Source organism: Mercenaria mercenaria, chromosome 8, assembly GCF_021730395.1.
Source record: "Mercenaria mercenaria strain notata chromosome 8, MADL_Memer_1, whole genome shotgun sequence".
NCBI lineage: Eukaryota > Metazoa > Mollusca > Bivalvia > Venerida > Veneridae > Mercenaria > Mercenaria mercenaria.
The window spans coordinates 63,036,335-63,058,573 of record NC_069368.1 but is presented as its reverse complement, the minus strand read 5'-3'; the positions used below and the strand labels follow the sequence as shown (position 1 = coordinate 63,058,573).

Sequence of the window (22,239 nt, the reverse complement as noted above, 5' to 3'; positions counted from 1 at the left end):
ATGATTTTGAAATAATTATATGATAAACAGTTAAACTGTAACTGATTCAAACATAAAAAAATTAGTGTACTGTATCAAAAATAGCTTTGCAAATATAACCAATTTGAGTTGAATAATATAAAAATAATCAAGTTAAAAGTTTTTTTTAAGCTTTTTTTTCTCTGAACAGAGCATACATTTGGATTTAAAAGTATTTATTTTTGAACAAGAGTGTTGTTTCTTTCATTTGTTACTTTTGTTACACATCACTTTGATAAAGAAACCCACATATTTCTGGATAATTGTAATAATATTACCCATTTCTATTAGAAATATCATAATCTGGCGGCCATTTGTTTTCCGCCATTTTAACCTATAAAAAATCATTTGTCAGCTAGCCAATATAAATTTTTGAATTCAGCATACCCAAATTATACTAAAAATGTATATGGGACCAAATACTAACAAAGAAAACCCACATATTCTGGATTAATTGTAATAATATTACCCATTTTATTAGAAATATCATAATTTGGCGGCCATTTTGTTTTCCGCCATTTTGACCTATAAAAAATCATTTGTCAGATGGCCAACATATATTTTTGAGTTCAGCATACCCAAATTATACTAAAAATGTATATGGGACCAAATACTAACAAAATGCCTGTACCTCTCACATTTATTGAAATTTGGACTAGACTACTTCTTGACCGGCGCAATCTTCAAGTTGGCATCACCGGCTGTATTTATAACGAAAATTGCACCGTTTTACAAAGATAAAGCTTGTATAAAACTAACATATCTGGTAAGGGCGTATATCATTTATAAATATATATTTAAAGGTAATATTATCTGATGACAGTTTTGCGGATTTTCACAAATGAAAATGGCCGAGAAAAAAATGGAGGCAAATGTTACTTTGTAGGAATCGTCCTCTTCCAACAATTCTTATCCAGACACAGTGCTTTCTTTAAAGATAAAACAATGATATGAATAAAAAGAAATAAAATTCCTGCTGAACAGACTTTATTCTTATAGATGTATCGTATATATATAGTGACAGTGAGCCGTACAGGAAAGCAATAATATCTAGGCTACAACAGATTGAAAATGCAAGGGTAAAAAATAATGCATAATATTGAGGTCAAAGAGAACGGGAGTCACTTTAATACATAACAAGAGATCACACCATTGAGCCGTTTTTGAATGTTCCAAATTTCAAGACTAATATAACAAGAGGGCCATGAAGGCCCTGTATCGCTCACCTGACGAAGGAATCATCAAGGTTATTATTCTGAAAAAAATTAATGAAGACCAACTGAAAAATAGAGCCTTTATCGCATACACAAAGTTTTTCTTTCATTTGACCTAGTGACCTAGTTCTTTTTTTATCCCAGATGACCCATTTTCGAACTTGGCCTAGATTTCATAAAGGTAACCATTCTGACAAAATTTCATGAAGACCAGTAACTGTTGAAAAATACAGCCTGTATCGCATACACAAGCTAAATGTTAACAGAAGTCACGACAGACACCAAACATTGTGCGGTCAAAAACGCTCACATGAGCATTGCTGTGGTGAGCTAAAAATTGTGTCACAACTGTGGCCTCTAAGTTCCCACTCTTTTCTATAGGTATGACCTACTGACCTAGGTATTGACCCTACATGACCCACATTCAAACTTTACCTACAGATCATCAAGACTTAACATTATGACCAAGTTTTATAAATTATATTGGGTCTTAAATGCGTCTCCAGAGTGGTCACAATCTTTTCCTTTGATCTGACTTACTGACCAAGTTTTTGACACCACATGACCCAGTAAAACTTGACCTAAAACTGATAGACCCAGTTTCATAAAGATTTAGTTACATCTGTGACATCTAAAATGTTGGGCTATTTCAAAATAAATGGCAAGTGAAGTGAAAAAATAGTAAAAAAATAAAGTTCATTAGAACTCCAAATTGGCTGTTGAACATATTTTTGTACAGTATTCAAAAGCAATCAAGTGTTACTCATATATTATATAACACAATAATTTTTTTTATAAAGCTTTCTTGTTTAATGTCCTGCCAAAAATAAGCAAATTACAAGGGTACTGGTACTAATGATAAACCCGGACAGATGATAAGTTGACCACCTTGGAAATATTCGATTGCAATCGGTTATTTATAAAATTGAACACACCATCTAATAGTTTCCACTTACAACACCAACTGGTGTAAACAAAAACAAAATTGGTAAATATTCTGTATAAATAAATGATTTACATTAATTTGTATAAAAAATATTTATCCAAAATTACTGGGGAAGAGGGTGTTTTTTGCGCATGCTCACAGTCGAAACATGAAGGCCTGACATTTGTTAACTTTTGCATTACTTGATCAGGAATGACTGTTGCAGCTTTTTGGGGAAAGTTTCAATATACATGACCTAATGACCTAGTTTTTGACCGCATGTGACCCAGTTTCTCGCGGAATACATGTTGAAGCACCAAAAATAAGCGCTTATGAACTTGCAGTATCATATAAAGAAATTGACCTTTAACTTCCAAGTATGAACCAAAGTTTTCATTCTTGTATCCTTTGACCTTCAAATGTGACCTTGACCGTAGACCTGTTTTTTGTGCATAACACTCCGTCTCATAAAGGTGAACACCTGTACCAAGTTTCATCAATATCCCTCCATTGCATTAAGAAAATAAGCTCCGGACAAAGTCTGTGGATGCCGCCTGCCCACCCTTCAGGGGCGTTTCCATAATACGTCCAGTTATTCAACATCAAATCATACACAGTGTAATCCACTGACTGGCATGTTTTGTACTGTAAGCATTTACAATAAAGTACAATGTTTGATGTAATTGTCAACACTAGCTTCATAAACAAATAATGTTATGTAAATTGTTAGTCGTAGGCAGTTATACTAATTTCTCCTTTATAGTTTGCTGCTCCGAAGAATCGAAAAGCCCCATATAAATTGGCACAAAGGTTGTTAACTATCACACTGTCCAGTACATTCGTTTCTACCCTTGGTTTCTTCATAACCACGGCATTCACTGAAAATGTAAAAAAAAGTCAATAAACAAATAATTCTGTCAATGTCTTAATGCTTTACTACAAGAAAAACTAACATATATGTTAAAATTCAAAAATACCAGAATCAGGCTGTGTGAATTTGGACAAAATTTTCTCTATAAATCTATGTTATTTATAGAAATAAACAAAGGGCCATAACCTACTAAACAAGAAGCTGCGTTCAATAAACGCTTGATGCCCCCGGTGGCATCCTTCTCAATACAAAGCAACCCAATTCCAAAATGAGGTCAAGTTCAGGGTCAAACTGAGGTCAGGTGATGTCTGAAGATGAGGAATGGTCAGAGGTTACATCTGCATTAGTATCAACTCATTCTAGTAAGAGGTATTGATGCTAGACGAAACAGTCCCATTTGGTTAACCAAAAGATGGCCAATATAAATCAACCCAAGTCCAAAATGAGGTCAAGGTCAAACTGAGATCCGGTGATGTCTGAAGATGGAGGGTCACAGGTTATGTCTGCATTAGTATCAAGTCATTCTAGTAAGGGGTATTGATGCTAGACGAATCAGTCCCATTTGGTTAACCAAGACATGGCCCATATAAAGCAACCTAAGTCCAAAATGAGATCAAGGTCAAGGTCAAACTGAGGTCAGGTGATGTCAGAAGATGAGAATTGGTCACAGGTTACATCTGCATTAGTATCAAGTCATTCTAGTAAGGGGTATTGATGCTAGACGCAACGGTCCCATTTGGTTAACCTCGTACGGGCGGACAGACAGGACGATCACTATATGCCTCCCGCATCAGTAGATGCCTGGGGCATAAAAAAAGGTTGAACAACCCAGAGTTTCAGGGAACATAACTAGGGTACCAAAAGATCATTCTGACAAAGTTTGGTCAAAATCCCCCTAGTAGTTTCTGAGGAGAGCGATAAAGAGAAAAAGTTAACAGACGGACCACTGACGCAGAGTGATTTGAATAAACCAATCATCTGATGATGGTGGGCTAAAAAAAAGTACACATAGATAGGCAATAATAACTCATTTCATGTGTTTCTTTTGCAGCCAATCTTACAAGAAATGGCAAGCGAGAGTATTGGCAGTTTTGACTGGAATATATTAGGTAAAAAATTTTATATAACAAATTATTAACTATAATTGGTATTATTTGAGAAATATGAGTCTTGCTCAATTTATGACTACCCGCAACCGAAGCATTAAAAAAACTTGCTATTGTAATGTCTCTTAGTTCTGTTATACCTTAAAGCAACGGATTCGGTGGCCTTTCCTTCGGCCCTCAAAAAAGTACTTGACTATTTTTTATAAGTAAACAAATTAGCTCTTTATTTTGGAGACAAACTAGCTTTGTTCACGTGAAATTTCAACCACTAGATATATCCATTTCCCGGTTACCATGAAAAATATTCCAAGTGTCCGGTTGTAGGACGCTTGACAGTATGTAGTTTGTAATAAATCTTTTACAGGACAAGTCATCTTATATCCCGGGGTGTTAAGATGGATTTTTCCAGCACCAGTCAAAATGACCAGAACACACCATCTGGTATACAAGAATAGTTCTGCAGAATCTTGAGTACGAAATGAACATGTGAGAAATATATTAGTTTTGTGTGCTCTTTTGGCGAATAAAATCAGGTTTTGAGTTTAGTTGCTTAGAAATCCAGGCCCGAGTGATTAATTATGACACATCTGAAACCATTGGTTACCCCACAAAAATACAGAGTTTCATATAAAGTTCTAATCTTAATTATCCACCAACTCATGATATGTTAGAAATAAACAGATAAATAAATAAATTCACATGACTTGTGTTCAGGGTTTTTTGTAGCTAATTTGGGAACATAGCCTATAGATACCCCCAAAATTGGGAATTTCTTGTGTAAATGTTCCAAAGTGGGAAATATTTAGTCCCATAGGATATAGTAAGGATGTGGTTTAAGCACTTTCTCATACACTAGTTTCAAAATTGTACAGCCTCTTTAACATATTTTCCATTACAAAATTGTCCAAATTAGGGCAATGTTTGTGCAATTTTGATGAAATTTTTTCATAATGGAGATTGGGAATTTTTTCACTCTTTTTGGGGAAAAATACAAACTTTTTGGCATTGGGAATTATTATTATTATTATTATATACCACATTTATATAGCACTCTTTTCATATAAAAATACGTTCAAAAGTGCTTTACATAAAAACATTTATATAATGTTCAATAAAAAAATGGGAATTGAACTATTATAGAAGAAATTAAAATTACATTACGGTAATAAGATACCAAGCATTTTAAATTGGAAGGTAGGCAGATCAAAACATGAAACAAAAATACAATATCATAAAACATTAACTGACCTATCAAAGACACAGGTCAGAGCAGAATAGAACAGAAGATATCTTACATTTTGAACAGACAGAATTAAACAGTAAGATGTCTTGCGAAATGCATCACAGCATGCAAACCGACCCGGATGATTGGGACAATCCCACCTAAACGGTCCGGAGAACATCCATGATACATCCCACAGAAAAAAAAAAAAAAAAAAAAAAAAAAAAAAACACCGCCAACATTATTCTGTCACACTGGAGTTCTTAATTAAAGTAATTAATTGGCCGGCAAAGTACCTACATTATAAATCAGGTAATCAGTGAGATGTTAGTTGCCAAGAATTGTATGAAATAATGCGTCTTTAGCGCTTTTTTGAAACTTTGCAGGGTCTTGCACTCTCTTATGCCAGATGGGAGGGCATTCCATAACCTCGCAGCAGCTGTCTGAAAGCTCCTGTCACCAAATCGTATTGTTCGACATTTGGGCACCACTAGTTTTAATGCATTATTCTGCGATCTCAGATTTCTGGATGGGTATATATTTCTAGCATGTTCGCTACATAAGCTGGTGATTGATCTTTGAGTGCCTTATATGTATGTGTTATAATTTTGTATTCTACCTACATTGCACAGGAAGCCAATGGAGTTCACCCCAGAACAGGCGTTATATGGTCGTATTGGATGTTCTGGTTACGATTCTAGCTGCCGTGTTTTGGACATATTGCAGTTTGTTCATTGACCGTTTTGGAATTCCATATAGAAGAGAGTTGCAATAATCCAAACGTGATGTAACAAGAGAGTTGATTAGAGATTTGGTTGCGTTTGCGGTTATATATTGTCTGATGTGACTAATTTGCCGCAACTGTGCATAGGAATTCCTACACACACTATTCACATGTTGCTCCATCTCATGTTCGAATCCAGGAAAGCACCGGGGTTTTCCTGACACTGCCTGATTGTTTGATTTCAGAGCCGTCCACTTTCACAGATATGTTTGAAACAGATGTGTCTTGTGTTCAGATGAAAATATGATTAATTCTGTTTTTTTCAGCATTGAGTTTCAACATGTTAGTATTCATCCAACTTACTATATCCTTTAAACAACTTTCAATGCGATAAATGGTCTCCTCAATAGACATTTTATTTATTGGTTTGAAGGATTGATATAACTGCGAATCGTGCGCATAGAAATAATTGTTCAGTCCGTGCTTGTGTAGTTCTTTGGCCCAGGACAGACCCTTGGGGTACACTGTACTTCATTAGCACTGGTTGTGATAGCTCGCCATCTATGATACGGTCTGGTAGCGGTCACTAAGGTATGACATCATCCATGCGAGTGGCTTGCCTGTAACACCAAAGTGACGTTCAAGGCAAATGATCAACGTCCCGTGGTCAATAGTGTCAAAATGCTGCAGAGAGATCAAGCATCACAAGAAGTCACATTGTTCTTATCCAACGATTGAAGAATGTCATTTTGAACTTTTAATAGGGCGGTTTCGGTTGAGTGGAATTTTTATAAGCAGATTGATTAACTTCATGAAGTTCGTTGTTCCTCAGATGATTTTTCAATTCGAACATCTACCACTTTTTCTAAGATTTTAGACAGAAACGGCAAGTTTGACACAGGTCTATAGTTTTTTAGGACATTAGAGTCTAGGCTTGGCTTTTTTAAAAGAGGTCTTATTCGTGAATGTTTGAACGCTTTGGGCACATACGCAGCATCTAGAGATGCATTCATAATTGTTGTTATCATGGTGTTGTTCGTCAAGACATTCTTTAATAACCATGTTGGGATAGGATCTAGTTCGCATGATTTGTTCGCTGACTTTTTGATAATTGATTTCACTTCGTCTTCTGAGGCTTGAGTAAACTCTACATAATTGACACCTGTGTATTCAGTTTCTATGTCATCTAAATCAGATACAGATTGTGTTTGCGATGCTATATCGTTTCTGATTGTTTCGATCTTTCCAATAAAGAAGTCACTGAAATCTTGTGCGAGATGCTGTGGAGATGATTGTGATGGTAAAATCACCTGATTTGTATCGCCAAGAAGATTTTGGTAATCTTTGATAAACTCTTATGATCACTGCCACATGAGTCAATTTTGCCTGTATAGTATTCAACACGAGCTTGTTTTAGCATCTTATTCACTTCAAGCACAATGTGTTCGGTAAATTTGGTGATCTATTGTGAGCTTACTTTCACGCCATTTCCGTTCTAATTTTCGTTTCTGATGTTTTGCTTTGTGGAGTTGCTCGTATACCAGGACATGAAGGTCTTAACACAATAGTCTTGGTATCAAAGGGGCGTGTTTGTCTACTATAGAAATTAACTGATTTGAATATTCCTCCACAAATTCATCGATATCAGTATCAGATGGAGTGCATTGTGTGTTAAAGAAATCTATTCTTCGTATGTCTTCTCGAAAGGAGTCAATGTCGATCGAACGTAATTTCTGTACGACACAGTTTTTCGTACTGGGGGTGGTTTGGAAGCTTTAGCGTCAAATATCACAGCAAATGATCACGTGACATCTTTCCATTGAATCAGAGAGTCCAGGATCTATGACCTCGATATTTGAAACCGTGACATCCATTATCTCTGGTTATCACTACATCCAACGTATGCCCAGCTACATGTGTTGGTTCCCGTACATGTTGACGCATGCCACATGCATCTAGACTGCTTGTAAACTTTTTTGTGTCACTATTTTCCGGTAAATCAAGATGGAAGTTAAGGTCCCCTACAATGATGGTGGTCTTGTCAATTGTAGCATATTTAGTTAAGAAATTGGGCCATTCTTGCTCCAGGAAAATATTTGTGTTTAAAACCGTTTTCTTTGGAAGGGGGTGGCCGGTATATAATGGCAAGCCGTAGCCTATGGAGTGTCCTCCTGTAACTACATTGCAATCCATATACTCAAATTGGGAAAATTCGTTGTCTTTGCTTGATTTTGACAATGTTCACTTGTATGGCTCCTTGTGAATAATTGCTACCCCCGCCGCGCCTACCACTACGAGGGACATGTTTCATTTTGTAACAGTCGGGCACGAGTTCGCCGATGCATGCTTTGTCAACAGAGCTACCGAGCCATGTTTCAGTTATGGCACAAATGTCGAATTCATTTGTAAGGATGAAGTCACATATGGAGAGTGTTTTATTTTTCACTGATCGTGTATTGACGGAGCCAATTTTGATGTTTTTCTGCCCCTGAACTAATGTACAGTTTTCAGGTTTTATCCGTATCAAGTTGTTATTATTTACCCCATTGTTAGTGTCCCATGCTCGTCTAATCTGGTTTTTCCCACTCGAGTCCCTCTATATTGAATTAATCGAAACTCTTTCAATCTTTTGATAATCATGGGAATAGGTCTCTTTTGTGCACTTGGTAATTGTCCAATAATGTGCAACTCTGATCTTTTATAAATAATCCTCGGTGACATTCGCTCACTGAAACACATTATTGCTGCAGGCTATGCTGATATATGAAAGTTTGGCAATTTAATTGCAATAATGATTTTTTTAAAAATCAAAATAACTTCAAAATCACAATTATGATTCACCTTAAATTTACAACATTCCAACCACAACTAGATGATATCCAATATATCCAATTTTCAGAATTCTGAACAAAGTATAAATGTCAGAAAACTATCAATATTTGAGAGCACTGAAAAATGCAGCCTACACCTGGCGCATAAACAGAAACAGAATATAGCCGAATAACGGCTATAAAAACGGCCGAAAAAAACAACATAAAAAAAAAACCCTGGTATTATAGCATGACTTTTTTCTTCAGATGTATATGCTGACATAGACAGCAATGAAGAAGAAATGACATCAGGTAGGTTAGACCAGATCTTCCAGTATTTAATAAATAATAAATTTATAAGTGTTAAAACGAGAATTGCAGTAGCATCATGAATTTACCAACAGTTCTGCTACAACAGACAGAAATAACACATTTTACAGCAATGAGGACTTTATATTGATCAGTTCAAAAATACAGGCCCTTTAGCATACACCAGCTAAATGTTGACAGATACATAACAGACGATGGACATAGAGCTAAAAATATGAAAGCAGGTCACTACGTCAATGTCAAAGTTTATTTGGTACACAAACCTATACATGTGGTATAAATTTATTAACAACATAAACAATGTTTTTGAACCCACATAGGTCATCAAGACAAACATTCTGACTAATTTGTATGAGTTTTGAACTAATACTTTGGACTCTATATTATGTAGTGTCAACAAGATTTTCCTTTGATCTGTTCTACCCAGACTGAAATCAAATTGTACAAAAAAAAGAGAAGAAAGTTGTTTAAACCATTTCTTTATTTTTTCAGAGGAAGGATCAGACTATGACACAGATTCCAATTCAGAAGGTACAACAATGATCAATTCTTGTTATATTTCTAAAAACCGAAGTGCAGTAATTAAATACGAAATGTTGAAATTCCACGAAACACACAATTTCAATTTTAACACACTTAAAGACTTATTCAAAAAAAAAAGATTGGTCATATTCTATTACACATACCGTGTTTTGCAGTATTTTGCAATTTTGGAACAAGTTTTACTATGCCATTATCTATAAATTTTGTATAACTTATGGTATCTCCTCAAGCTAAGTAGTGACAAATTTCAAAATGATAGCAACTATTCAAAACGTTTGCAGAGAACTCATTTTTCCATTAATTTTAATAAAAGAAACATTAAACATCAAACTAGTGGTAAACAATTACAAAACACAAAATAAAAATGTGAATATAATTTTTTCTATGGTGCCTCAAGAAAACGGATTGAATGAGACAGAATTCATACTTCAACAATGAAAAAAATAAAGTTGAATGCTGTGTTTGTTATGATTTTTGCTTACTCCATTTAAAAATTAACCTTAGGGCAGACACAAAAATTACCTAAATTTCTTCCACAATATATAATCTAAGACTGAAAGCAAAATAGAAAACTTTCACCGTGTGTAAGTCAATATTTTTAAAGATGTGTAACTCTACCCAGTATGTTTAAGTAGTAAATTCACTTTGAACACCAAGAAATCACTTATAAGAGTCATATTTACCATTTTTGTTCAAGAAATCAATAACAAGTCTTGAAAGAAGTAAAAACTTACTACAAAAAAAAAAACGAAAATAAGAACAAACAAGAGCTCGTCGAAAAACAAAATGCTCCCCTTGATGCATTCAGTAATTGCACAAGGAACAGAACTTATATGCTCACTGTAAACGAAAGTTCTACCATTCTGGTTAATTCTGACCTTGACCTTTAACCTATTAACCTAATAAGAGATTAGAGTGATCTTGGCGCCATCCTCTGAGCCATTTTTGAATGTTCAAAATTTCATGACTAGCTCAAGCTCAAGGTCAAATTTCGATTTCGGTACAAAACAATGTGTATGTGGTCCAAATTTGAAACCTGGGTCTTGAGAACTGTGAAAGTAGGTCACTAGATTAATTTCAAGGTCAAAGTTCATTTTGGTAGACAGAAATATGCATGTGCTTCAAATCTGGAGGCTGTAGCTTGAGAAATGTCAAAGTAGGTTATAGGGTGGGGCCATATTTGACCCCAGGGAAATCATCTGAACAATCTTGGTAGAGGACCACTAGATTGTGCAACATATCAAATATCAAAGCCCTAGGCCCTATTGTTTTGGACAAGAAAATCAGAAACTGTTTAACTGTTCCTGGCCAATGACCTTGACCTTTAACCTAATGACCTCAAAATCAATAGGGATCTTCTGCTGGTCATGGCAAATCTATCAATTTTCCTGACAATAGGCCTAAGCATACTTGAGTTATTGCCCGGAAACCATTTTACTGTTCCTGGTCACTGTGACCTTGACCTCTGACATACTGACCAATCAATAGGGGTTATCTGCTGGTCATGACCAATCTTCCTATCAACTTTTGTGATCCTAGGCCTTAGCATTTTTCAGTTATCATCTGGAAACCGTTTAACTGTTTAGGGTCACTGTGACCTTGACCTTTAACATACTGACCTTTAATCAATAAGGGTCATCTGCTGGTAATGACCAACCTCCCTATCAACTTTCATGACCCTAGGCCTAAGGGTTCTTGATATATCATCCGGAAACCGTTTTACAATTCAGGGTCTATGTGACCTTTGACATACAGACCTCAAAATCAATAGGGCTCATCTGCTGGTAATAACCAACCTCCCTATCAACTTTCGTGATCCTAAGAGTAAGACCAAGTGTTCTTGAGTTATCATCCAGAAATGGATTGGTCTACATAACGAACGAAATCTGCAAAAAAATATACCCCTCCTTCGAAAGGGGACATAAAAATTTGGTACCAGTAGGGCTAGAACCTACGCCCCCCTAAGAATTGCAGTAAAAGTGGATTTATAGTAGGAATTGAATACTCTTCAAAAAGGAGGTTCTCTATTAGTGATCTAATGCCTCAAGTTAATCTGGTCTTTGAATTGTAAAAAAAAAAAAATTGTTAATTTAATACTACCTGAAAATATTTGAATTTGAGGTCTAGAAAACACTGTCAGACAATGCACACAATTCTTTCTCATTTCAGAATCAGAAACAGACAGCAATGTGGACCAGAATGAGAAACCACAAACAAAAGGTATAATGTAACACCATAAATCATGGTCGTATTTTGCTCAATTTTTTCAACTATTACAGAGCTCCAGATAAGCTTTTGGTGCAATTGGGTATTTACCCATCACTTTTAGTCTGAATTGGGTATTGGAAATTTGAATTGGGTAAAAATAATATCATTACCCAGCCTTTTCAGAAGTAATTGGGTATTTGCTAAAACCAATTGGGTATTTTACCAATCTCGTCACAAACAGATAACTGTCATTGTTGAACAGCAAAATATCCTACTAATTTGTTTGTTTGTGCTGCAGCAATGTTTTTTTCTGCAACCTCTTTACATTTTATCGGCGTAAAATTGTTTACAAAGCGTCCAAATAACACCGATCAGCCGACTGAATGGTCCTGTTATTTTTCCGATAAATTGCAACCTGTTCTGCAGTAACGTATAACCAGTCAGTCAAATCTAGCGTTAAAGTCTCGTACCCGTTCTAGTTATAAGGAAAATGTGATACGCAAGCTATTTTTTACGAATTGGGTATTTGGAATTTTAATTGCGTTTCAGTACGCACACTGTATGAATTCAATTGGGTTTTCTGCAATTTTAATTGCGTAAATACGCAAATACGCAGCTTATCTGGAGCTCTGACTATTATTATACAAGGTTTGACTATTAGTCTTCACTTTGACATGATAAGTAGACTTGGTTTCAAACATATTGCTTCCACCATTTTCATAGTAATGTGCACCAAAAAAACAAGAGGGCCAATATGGCCCTATATCGCTCACCTGTTATCATATCATTTCACTTAAGGACAATAAGATCAAACTAGATGTCGAAAGGTTTTTCTATGTTTAGACCTAGTGACCTAGTTTTTGACCGCAGTTGACCCAGTTTCAAACTTGACCTACTTATCATCAAGATGAACATTCAGACCAACTTTCATACAGATCCCATGAAAAATATGGCCTCTAGAGTGGTCAAAAAGTTTTTCTATTATTTGACCTACTGACCTAGTTTTTGACTGCATGTGACCCAGTTTCAAACTTGACCTAGATATCATCAAGATGAACATTCTGACCAATTTTCATGCAGATCCCATGAAAAATATGACCTCTAAAGAGCTCACAAGGTTTTTCTATTATTTGACCTACTGACCTAGTTTTGGACCGGACGTGACCCAGTTTCAAACTTGACCTATATTTCATCAAGAACAATTTCCATGCAGATCCCATGAAAAATATGGCCTCTAGAGTGGTCACAATGATTTTCTTTTATTTGACCTACTGACTTAGTTTTTGACCGCATGTGACCAAGTTTCGAACTTGACCTAGATTTCATCAAGATGAACATTCTGACCAATTTTCATGCAGATCCCATGAAGAAGAGGGCCATGATGGCCCTATATCGCTCACCTGTTATCATTGCACTTCTTGTCCTCAGAAAAAATATCTAAGTCCAAAGGACAGGAACAACAAAGGGAAGAAATTTAACCAAAAAGAAAAAAAAAATCTTAAAAGGTACAGATATGTCAAAATACACATAAAAATTGGAGGTACCATCCATGTTGTACCACAGAAAAGTGGTCTCGGTTTTTCCCTACAGCCAATAATAAAAAAGTTACTAAAAATAAGCTATTTAAATAGTAACGTAAAAGGAAAGTAATTAAAAAGAAAATTATTGTAAGTGAACAAAAGAAGGATCTGCCATATAAATCTGTTGACATAAATGAAATTTTAGATCAGTATCTTCATTAGTTACGAAGATATACCCATTTTTAATCTGAAATAAAGGGAGGTAATTTGACATAAAATCAGTCCATAGTTATCTACCCTGATTGGCTCAGTCCAACTAATGACAATAATGAAATTTCAAATAAGTCCTATAAATACTTACTGATATAAATCCATTTTGATTACAATCAGGGGAGGTAATCAGATATAAAATAACTCTGGAACCTACGATTGGATCTGATTTGTCAAGGAATCCAAGATTTATTGTTGTTGAAGATTTTTTGGAAGTTTGTATCAAATAAAACCATAAATGAAGTCTCTTTATGGCCGCAAAAGCCAATTTTGGACTTTTAAGGGGCCATAACTCTAGAACCCATGATGGAATCTGGCCAGTTCAAGAAAGGAACCAAGATCTTGTGGTGATACAAGTTGTGTGCCAGTTTGGTTAAAATCAAATTATAAATGAAGCTGCTATTGTGCAGAAAAGGTCAAAATAGCTAATTTTGGCCCTATCAGGGGCCATAACTCTGGAACACATTATGGGATCTGGCCGGTTCAACAAAGGAACTGAGATCTTATGGCGACACAAGTTTGATTAAATTCAAATCATAAATGAAGCTGCTATTGTGCAGACAAGGTCAAAATAGCTAATTCTGGCCCTTTGGTCAGGTGAGCTAAAAAGTTGACCTGAAAAAAAAAAAAAACAAACAAGAAACGCGGCAATGCCACGAAACCAGGTTTTCAACACTTTTCATAAGAATAAACAAGAGTGCCAGAATGTCACAATATACGCCCGTCACAGCAAATTTCTTTACTCTAGCACCTGTATTTGCAGATGTAATTTTAATTTTGTGGTTGTTTAGTAATCATTGTAATTCTTTTGTTTTTATAAGTCCACAAAAAAACTCCTTACCAGGTAGAGATACCTTAAAATACACCTAAAATTAGAAAGTAACAACTATGTTGTACCACAGAAAAGTGGTCTTGGTTTGTAAGTCCAAACAGAAATCCTTTCCAGGTAGATATTGGTCAAAATACACCTCAATATTGGATGTAAAATGCATGCTGTACTACAGAAAAGTGGTCTCGATTTTTCCCTACGTCTAGTAATGAAAAAGTTACAATATAAGCTATTTATAGTAACAACAAAGGGAAGTAATTCTAAAGAAGGGAACTGCGCAAGACACTTCGTCTCATGATGGTGTATAATTGTGCCAAGTTACATCAAAATCCCTCTATGCATGAAGAAGATGTGCTCCGGACAAAGTTTTCATTCTTGTATCCTTTGACCTCTAAGTGTGACCTTGACCTTAGACCTAGGGACCTGGTTCTTGCGCATGACACTTTGTCTCATGATGGTGAACAATTGTGCCAACTTTCATCAAAATCCCTCCATGCATGTAGAAGATATGCTAACCCTAACCCTAACCTAACCCTATTTTTAGTAACAATAACCTTGACCTTGATCCCAGAAACCCCAAAATCAATCCCAAGCTACAACTTTATATAAGTTTTCTATACACCAAGTTTCATCATGATAGCTCATTCCTAAGTTAAGTTATTGACCGGAAACCCTTTTTCTATTTTAAGTAACAGTGACCTTGACCTTGACCCCAGAAACCCCAAAATCAATCCCAGCCTTTGTCTTGATATAAGCTACATACATACCAAGTTTTATTCAAATATCTTTACTGAAACAGAAGTTATTGACCGGAAACACCAGTTTGACGCCGCTGCCGCCCGCCTGACATCTACCCCAATCTAATAACTGGTTAAAAAAAAAAAAAAAGGGGTCTGGGTCTTGCTCATGATAGTCATCTCACTATGGTGAACATTTATTCAAAGTAATTTCAAAATCCCTTAATGAATGTCGGAGTTATGAATCAGACACGAAACATACCCTGTTAACCTTTGACTGGTGTGATCTTGACCTTGGAGATAGGGGTCTGGGTCTTGCGCATGGCATGTCGTCTCATTATGGTATACATTTTTGCCACGTTCTTTCAAAATCCCTTCATGAATGGCCAAATTAAGAACCGGACACAAAACCATGATAACCTTTGACCTCCTAATGTAAACTTGAACTTGGAGCTAGGGGTTTGGGTCTTGCGCATGGCACTTCGTCTCTTATGGTGAACATATATGAAAAGTTATTTCAAATTCTAACACGATCCGATTCATTTTCCTATTAAACAAAGAAGGCTGGAGACAGTGATTTATTAAACAACAATTCACTGTTCTGACGTCACAACTATTACGTCATAGCGTCAAGCAGCGTAACGGCGCGCTGGAAAAGAACCCGATTGAAAACGGGCAAATATTTAATGCAAGCCGACAAGGTGTACTTTAAAGTCCTTGATAACGTGTTAGAATCGAAATAATATATCTCATTTAGTGCTTTGCTCTTGAATAAATCACTGTTCGTCGTTCAGATGCGTAGCATTATATCACTCGGGCTACGCCCTCTTGATATAATTCCTTCGCATCTGAACTCCAAGCAGTGATTTATTCAGCGACAAATCACCGATGAGATATATTATTTCTTAAATCACTTTATGGATGGAAGAGTTACAGCCGGGAAAAGAACTGACTGGATGCACAAATGGACAGACAGACAGTGCGATTTTAATACGCCTACCTTTTGGGGGGGGGGGGGGGGGGGGATAAAAAGTTACACATATGAACTTTAACCTTAAGAATATATTTCCAGGGAAAAGAGGACGCCCCGTTGGATACAGAAAGAGAAAAGAGGATGATTTCGTGAAAAGGCAAAAAAGAGGTAAGACATAAAAGGGTGGTTTTCAAAATAATGAAGCAAATTTACTTTTTCTTAACAAATAAAATGGTAAAATCTAATACTGACTAAATCTTTCTCTTGTGAATTTGTAATATGAAAAACAATAAATCACTTCTATAACATATTTATTTCATTTGTAGTTCACTATCATTTTAATATTCAGCCTTCTACTTTCTGCCTTGAATCGGCCATTTACTTTGGCTTCACCCTCCCTATTGAATCCTATATAATGACCTCAGAATCTATAACTATCTGGGGTTCTATTCCATATAATGACCTCAGAATCTATAACTATCTGGGGTTCTATTCCTTAAGACCTCATTAAATTTCATTAACATTCCAGAACAGAGACAGTTAATGCCGACAATGAAGATCAGAGTGTGGATGTGCTGTGCTCAACTCTGTACCACATTGTTGTCAGGTGATATCATCAACAGTGCAAGAGAGCGGTTTCAAAACCTTAGGATAATCCAGCGAGGGCAGTACATTCTTGACTGGATCAAGGCACATACCGCGTAACAACATTATACATTTTTCCCAATGTAAGAGATGAAAAAATTTTAATTTGGCTAATTTAAGTCAACATGAAATTTCATTTGAATTCAGGAACATTATATTTGCTATCACATGACAAAAGGGCATACAAGAGCTGTCTGATGACAGCGCGCTCGACTATTCGAAAAATTGATTGAAGAATGGGGTGAAAATATTTCCAAAGATATTCAGACAAAAGAAAGAAATAGATTAGACAAACAATGTTCCTGTATTTCTTTGATTTCCATAAGTCTGAAACTCTAAATGGCAATGTATGAACCAATTTCAAAGTCCAGAAAAGGCCATAATTATATTTATTATATACTCATCAGGTATGACAAAGACACTGGAAAAATGACAACAGCTTTTCTTGTTGGTAACATAAATGTCTGTAAGAAAGCATTTCTGGTGATATTGGGTTTTCCGGCAAGCACATACTATGCAATCCGAAGGAAGTACATGGGTAAGGAAATTTAACAGTGATCTTATTACATGCATTTCTGTAAATGCAGTTTCTTGCTTCACTATTTTCTAGTAATAATGAGTTTTCTTGAACTTCATAGCAAATTTTCAAAATTCAGTCATTTTTAACCTGGGTATTTTTTAATTCATCAACATAAACTGTATCTATAAAGCATTCTAACATGGCTTGAAATGATTTCCAGTTAAAGAAAGAAAAAATCAAACTCTGTACATTTATTTATTTATAAAAATATAATTCTGATGCTTCAGTATTTAACCACTAGGGTAAAGTCCTCGCAGTTCAATTCCTACGCATCTGAACTCTGTAGTGAATTAGAAGATAAACCATCAAAGGCCTATAAGAACTTAATGAAAACTTGTGCTGTTTAAATATGGTATTTTGATCTAGTATTTCTATAAATAATCGTTACTGGGTCCAATATAGAAGGATGTGTTACAATTACTGACCTGGCAGGCTTCATGGGATCAAAAGGAACAGCTTCAATTTACGCCATAAGCTGGCTGAACTCCTTTGCAGAAAAGATGCTGATAAAATGCCAGACTCCACACGGTACAACAACTTATTTCCATAAACTGCTTTCTATATTAAATTGATTCAAAATTTTCCTTCTGGTGCCAGTTTAAGTAACTGCTGTAGGGCTCCATTTATTTATTTAGGTTTTATGGAACACCAACACAGTATAGTTTATATGGCACCAAACAGGAATAAAAATTTTCGTTCCCCATCTCATTTACATCGCAATAAAAACAGCACATTTAGTTGGTTGTTGTCTTAGTTTATTATCACAAGACATCAACTCAACCTTACGTAATATGCCAGCATTTTCATCAAAATTCTTACCCACCCAGCCAGTATCGTTCCAAATTCCATCCCTATTCGTTATGCTATACAGTTCCTAGACCAATATTTCTATTAAATCCATGATGATATTTACTTTTGCAGCTTGACTTTCCAAGAACTTTCGGATAATCCCCAGTTGTTTATGTTTTTCAGGTTTTTTTTTTTTATTCTGACCATGAGCTTTCTTAAACAAAGCAAGCTAATGAACTGACGGCATTTACCAAAAAGTTTTAAATATGCTTACTTAACTATCAACTGTCTGTTGGCCACTGATTGTGCATTTATTAACAAAATATTTTAAATGTAGTTTTTGTTTACAAAAACAAAATGGTGTTGTGTTGATTTCATGGACCTAAGCACCAATATTCGATATCAATGTGCCTGAGTGCACATGGTGATTTAGCGGATGCATCATATAAACCAAAGTAGCTAAATAAATCCTATTATGATCATGAAGTATTGGTTTTATTTGAACATGTTAGCATGTAAGAAACAGAAAATTCATTGATCTTCAACAAATAGCATAAAATAAAAAGAAAATTTGTTTGTTTGCAGTGTGAAAATATTGAACTGTCTCCCTTACTGGTGAAGATATATTTCGATATCACACTGCAATCAAACAAATATCCTCTTTGCCAGTAAAAACAATTCCAAGTTAAAAAAGGACATAATTCTGTCAAAATTCAAATCAGAGTTATGGGAATTGTGTCTCTTGGTATAGACTTTGATAGAAAATAACTATTTTGAGTTTCAAGTCAAAAGCTTTAATACGAAGTTAACAGAGATATTTGACTTTATCAATTTAAAAAATAAATAAATTCTAAGTTAAAAAGGGGCATAATTCTGTCAAAATTCAAATCAGAGTTATGGTAATTGTGTCTGATGGTGTAGAATTTGAAAGTAAATAACTATTTCGAGTTTCAAGTCCAAAGGTTTAATAGTAACAGAGATATTTGACATTATCAAAAAATTCTAAGTTAAAAAGGGGCATAATTCTGTCAAAATTCAAATCAGAGTTATGCGGATTGTTTCTCCTGGTGTAAACTTTGATGGTAAATAAGTACTTTATGTTTCAAATCAAAAGCTGTGATAGTAACAGAGATATTTGACTTTATCAGAAATTTTAACAAAATATTCTAAGTTAAAAAGAAAGGGGCATAATTCTGTCAAGATTCAAATCAGAGTTATGGGGATTGTTTCTTCTGGTGTAGACTTTGATATCAAATACCTATTTAGAGTTTCAATTTGATACGTTTGACAGTAACAAAGACATTTGACTGGTATCGAAAACTTAACAAACGCCGGCGCCAGGGTGAGTGCAGTAGCTCTAAATTTTCTTCGAAACGTCAAGTTAAAACAAAAAACTTTTATACACTTTGCAGATTGCACTTGCCATGCTGCCTCACGAAAACAACAATATACGAATGTATTGTGATGATGCAAAAGCTCAACTCCAGACCTGTGTCAGCTTTCAACACATGTTAAAGATTTGGAGAAATGAACTGCAACATATCAAAATCCCAAAGGTTAGTTAACGCAAATGTAGCCTGAATAAGTTTAAGTAAACCTAATTAGTAACAAGAGGGTCATGATGACCATGTATCGCTCATCTGAGTAATATGTTCCACGTTTCAATGATGCTGAAATAACTTCTAATGCTTCTAGCTAATCCTAATACTACAATGAGCCTGATCCAAGGAAAGAACAGGTTACAAAAACATACTTACAACATTAACTTTCATACAAACTGCTCCTAATAGAATTCTGTTCATCCCATTAATCAGTACCACTGGTAACCTTAAACAAGATAGCAGACAATATCAGATACACGGAATACATTACTCTAACAAAAGGTACATGATGGTACCATATCACTCACTTATTTTAGTTGCTTGCTTCAAGAAATTTCTTTGCTTAAGCTTCACTAACAAAAGATAGATGAGTAGGTCATGGTACAGATTATTCAAGATAACTACTGAAATCTGCTTAAAAATTTAAGCTGATGGTCAAAATCTCCTTGCTGTAGCTTCAAAAACGAAATAATAGGTCAGTAGGTCATGACAATTCAATATGAATACCAAGATCTGTATGACACATTCTAATATGCTTCTATAGGTTAAAACACTCAGACACTAGAATGACATCACATTAACGTGTGGTGACTTCATGTTTTTGTTTGCTACAAAAAAAAGGAGCACTACAGAATTCCTTCTCAATTTAGGGGGGTATATATTTCTTGTTTTCAGTTGACAATTATTAGAACAAAACTTGTAATAGCATAGCTTTCTCTTATCAGAAGACACGATTCACAGTATGCGACACGTGCTGCAAAATCAAAGAAGCAAGGTCAAAATGTACAGACAAAGAATCCCGTGCAAAATGTGACGAGAGACGAGATGAACATCTTAAACAACAAAAGTAATTTTCAACTTTGTTCAGGGTATTGAAATAATGCATCCAGCGTTTTTTACACCAATTTGGGAATGGAGCCAAGGCAATAACAATTGGGAAAATTCCGTTGGAAAATGCCTAAATTTGGAATTGTTGAGTGGTACCTTCTATTAAAAATTTAAAATTCAAACAAGAGGGCCATGATGACCATAGAGCCCTCACCTGAGTAATATGAGCTACGTTTCAAATGTCCAACTGATGATTTTTAGAATTCTTTTTTTTTTGAAGATTTTCCAATGTACAATTAAGTAACCCCTGGGGCGGGGCCAATTTTAACCCATGAATCAGGATTTGAACAAAATTTTGTACAAGTCTACTAGGCAATATTAACTATCAAATATCTAAGATCTAGGCCTTCTGGTTCTGTTTAGCAATTTATGAAGCCTCATTTACCGCCCAATGCGCAGGTGCCCTCGGGACAGATATTTCTATCCAATTCGTAAACACATAACAGATATTATTGTTCTCTAATGGTGCATACAAACATGGGAATTCAATTTCTGTATTCAATGCAAACTGTAAGTTTATAAAAAATGCTTTATATCAAACCTTCAACTGCAGTGCACATTACTATTTGCAGTGCAGAAAGACAGAAGTACTACAAACACATTTCTAAAGCAAACAACAGCCAAAAAGTACCTGAGCATAATCATGGACGCCATGGACCAGGACAAAACAGCACTGCCAAGACTAGCAACGACTCCAAAAACACTTGGAAATTTGTGGAGGGTTAAGTTGGCCTTATGGCAGCATTGGTCCATGGCGTCGGCATTTATGGTTTCTTCGATGCTTACCAGTGGGGGCAACGGTCATCCTATACTATCTCGGCCCTGGTCCATGTGCTGCTGATGCTAGACTCCCTTCCAGATTTCTGTATCTCCAACGGACAACTGTCCCCGGACAAAAACAAAACAGGTATACCTTATTCAAAATGAGTTAAAGTTTTTTTGCATAATAATAAAAAGATTTCCTGTATTTTTACATTATTAATACAAGTGCCAAACAAGAGCTGTCTGATGACAGCGCGCTCGACTATTCGAAGAATTGATTGAAGTAGGGGACTAATAATGGAATCTGACCAGTTCAAAAAAGGAACCGAGATCTTATGGTGATGCAAGTTGTGTGCAAGTTTGGTTAAAATAAAATCATAAATGAAACCACTATCGTGCAGACAGGAAATTGCTGCACATGCACACACACAAATTGTGACCCTTTAAGGGGCAATAACTCTAGAACCCATGATGGGATCTGGCCAGTTTTCGAAAGGAACCGAGATATCATGTCAATACAAGTTTTGTACCAGTTTGATCAAAATTGCTTGCAAAATGTGGTCTCATCCTGTTCACAAGAACTTGTAGACGGACGGACGGACGAAGGGCTACAAAAAAGCTCACCCTGTCACTATGTGGGGATAATCGGCCTGGAATTCGAAATGGCCCTTGGC

General features: G+C 35.5%; 1 long non-coding RNA gene across 1 annotated transcript; it reads right to left on the bottom strand.

The window, feature by feature from the left end:
* Positions 1–988: 988 nt before the first annotated feature.
* On the bottom strand, positions 989–21,664 carry LOC128559067 (uncharacterized). The gene is made up of 3 exons (XR_008372095.1): positions 21,590–21,664; positions 20,072–20,141; positions 989–3,035 (listed from the first exon to the last, which is right to left on the bottom strand). It is a non-coding gene; the product is annotated as an uncharacterized LOC128559067 (long non-coding RNA).
* Between the last annotated feature and the right edge of the window lie 575 nt (positions 21,665–22,239).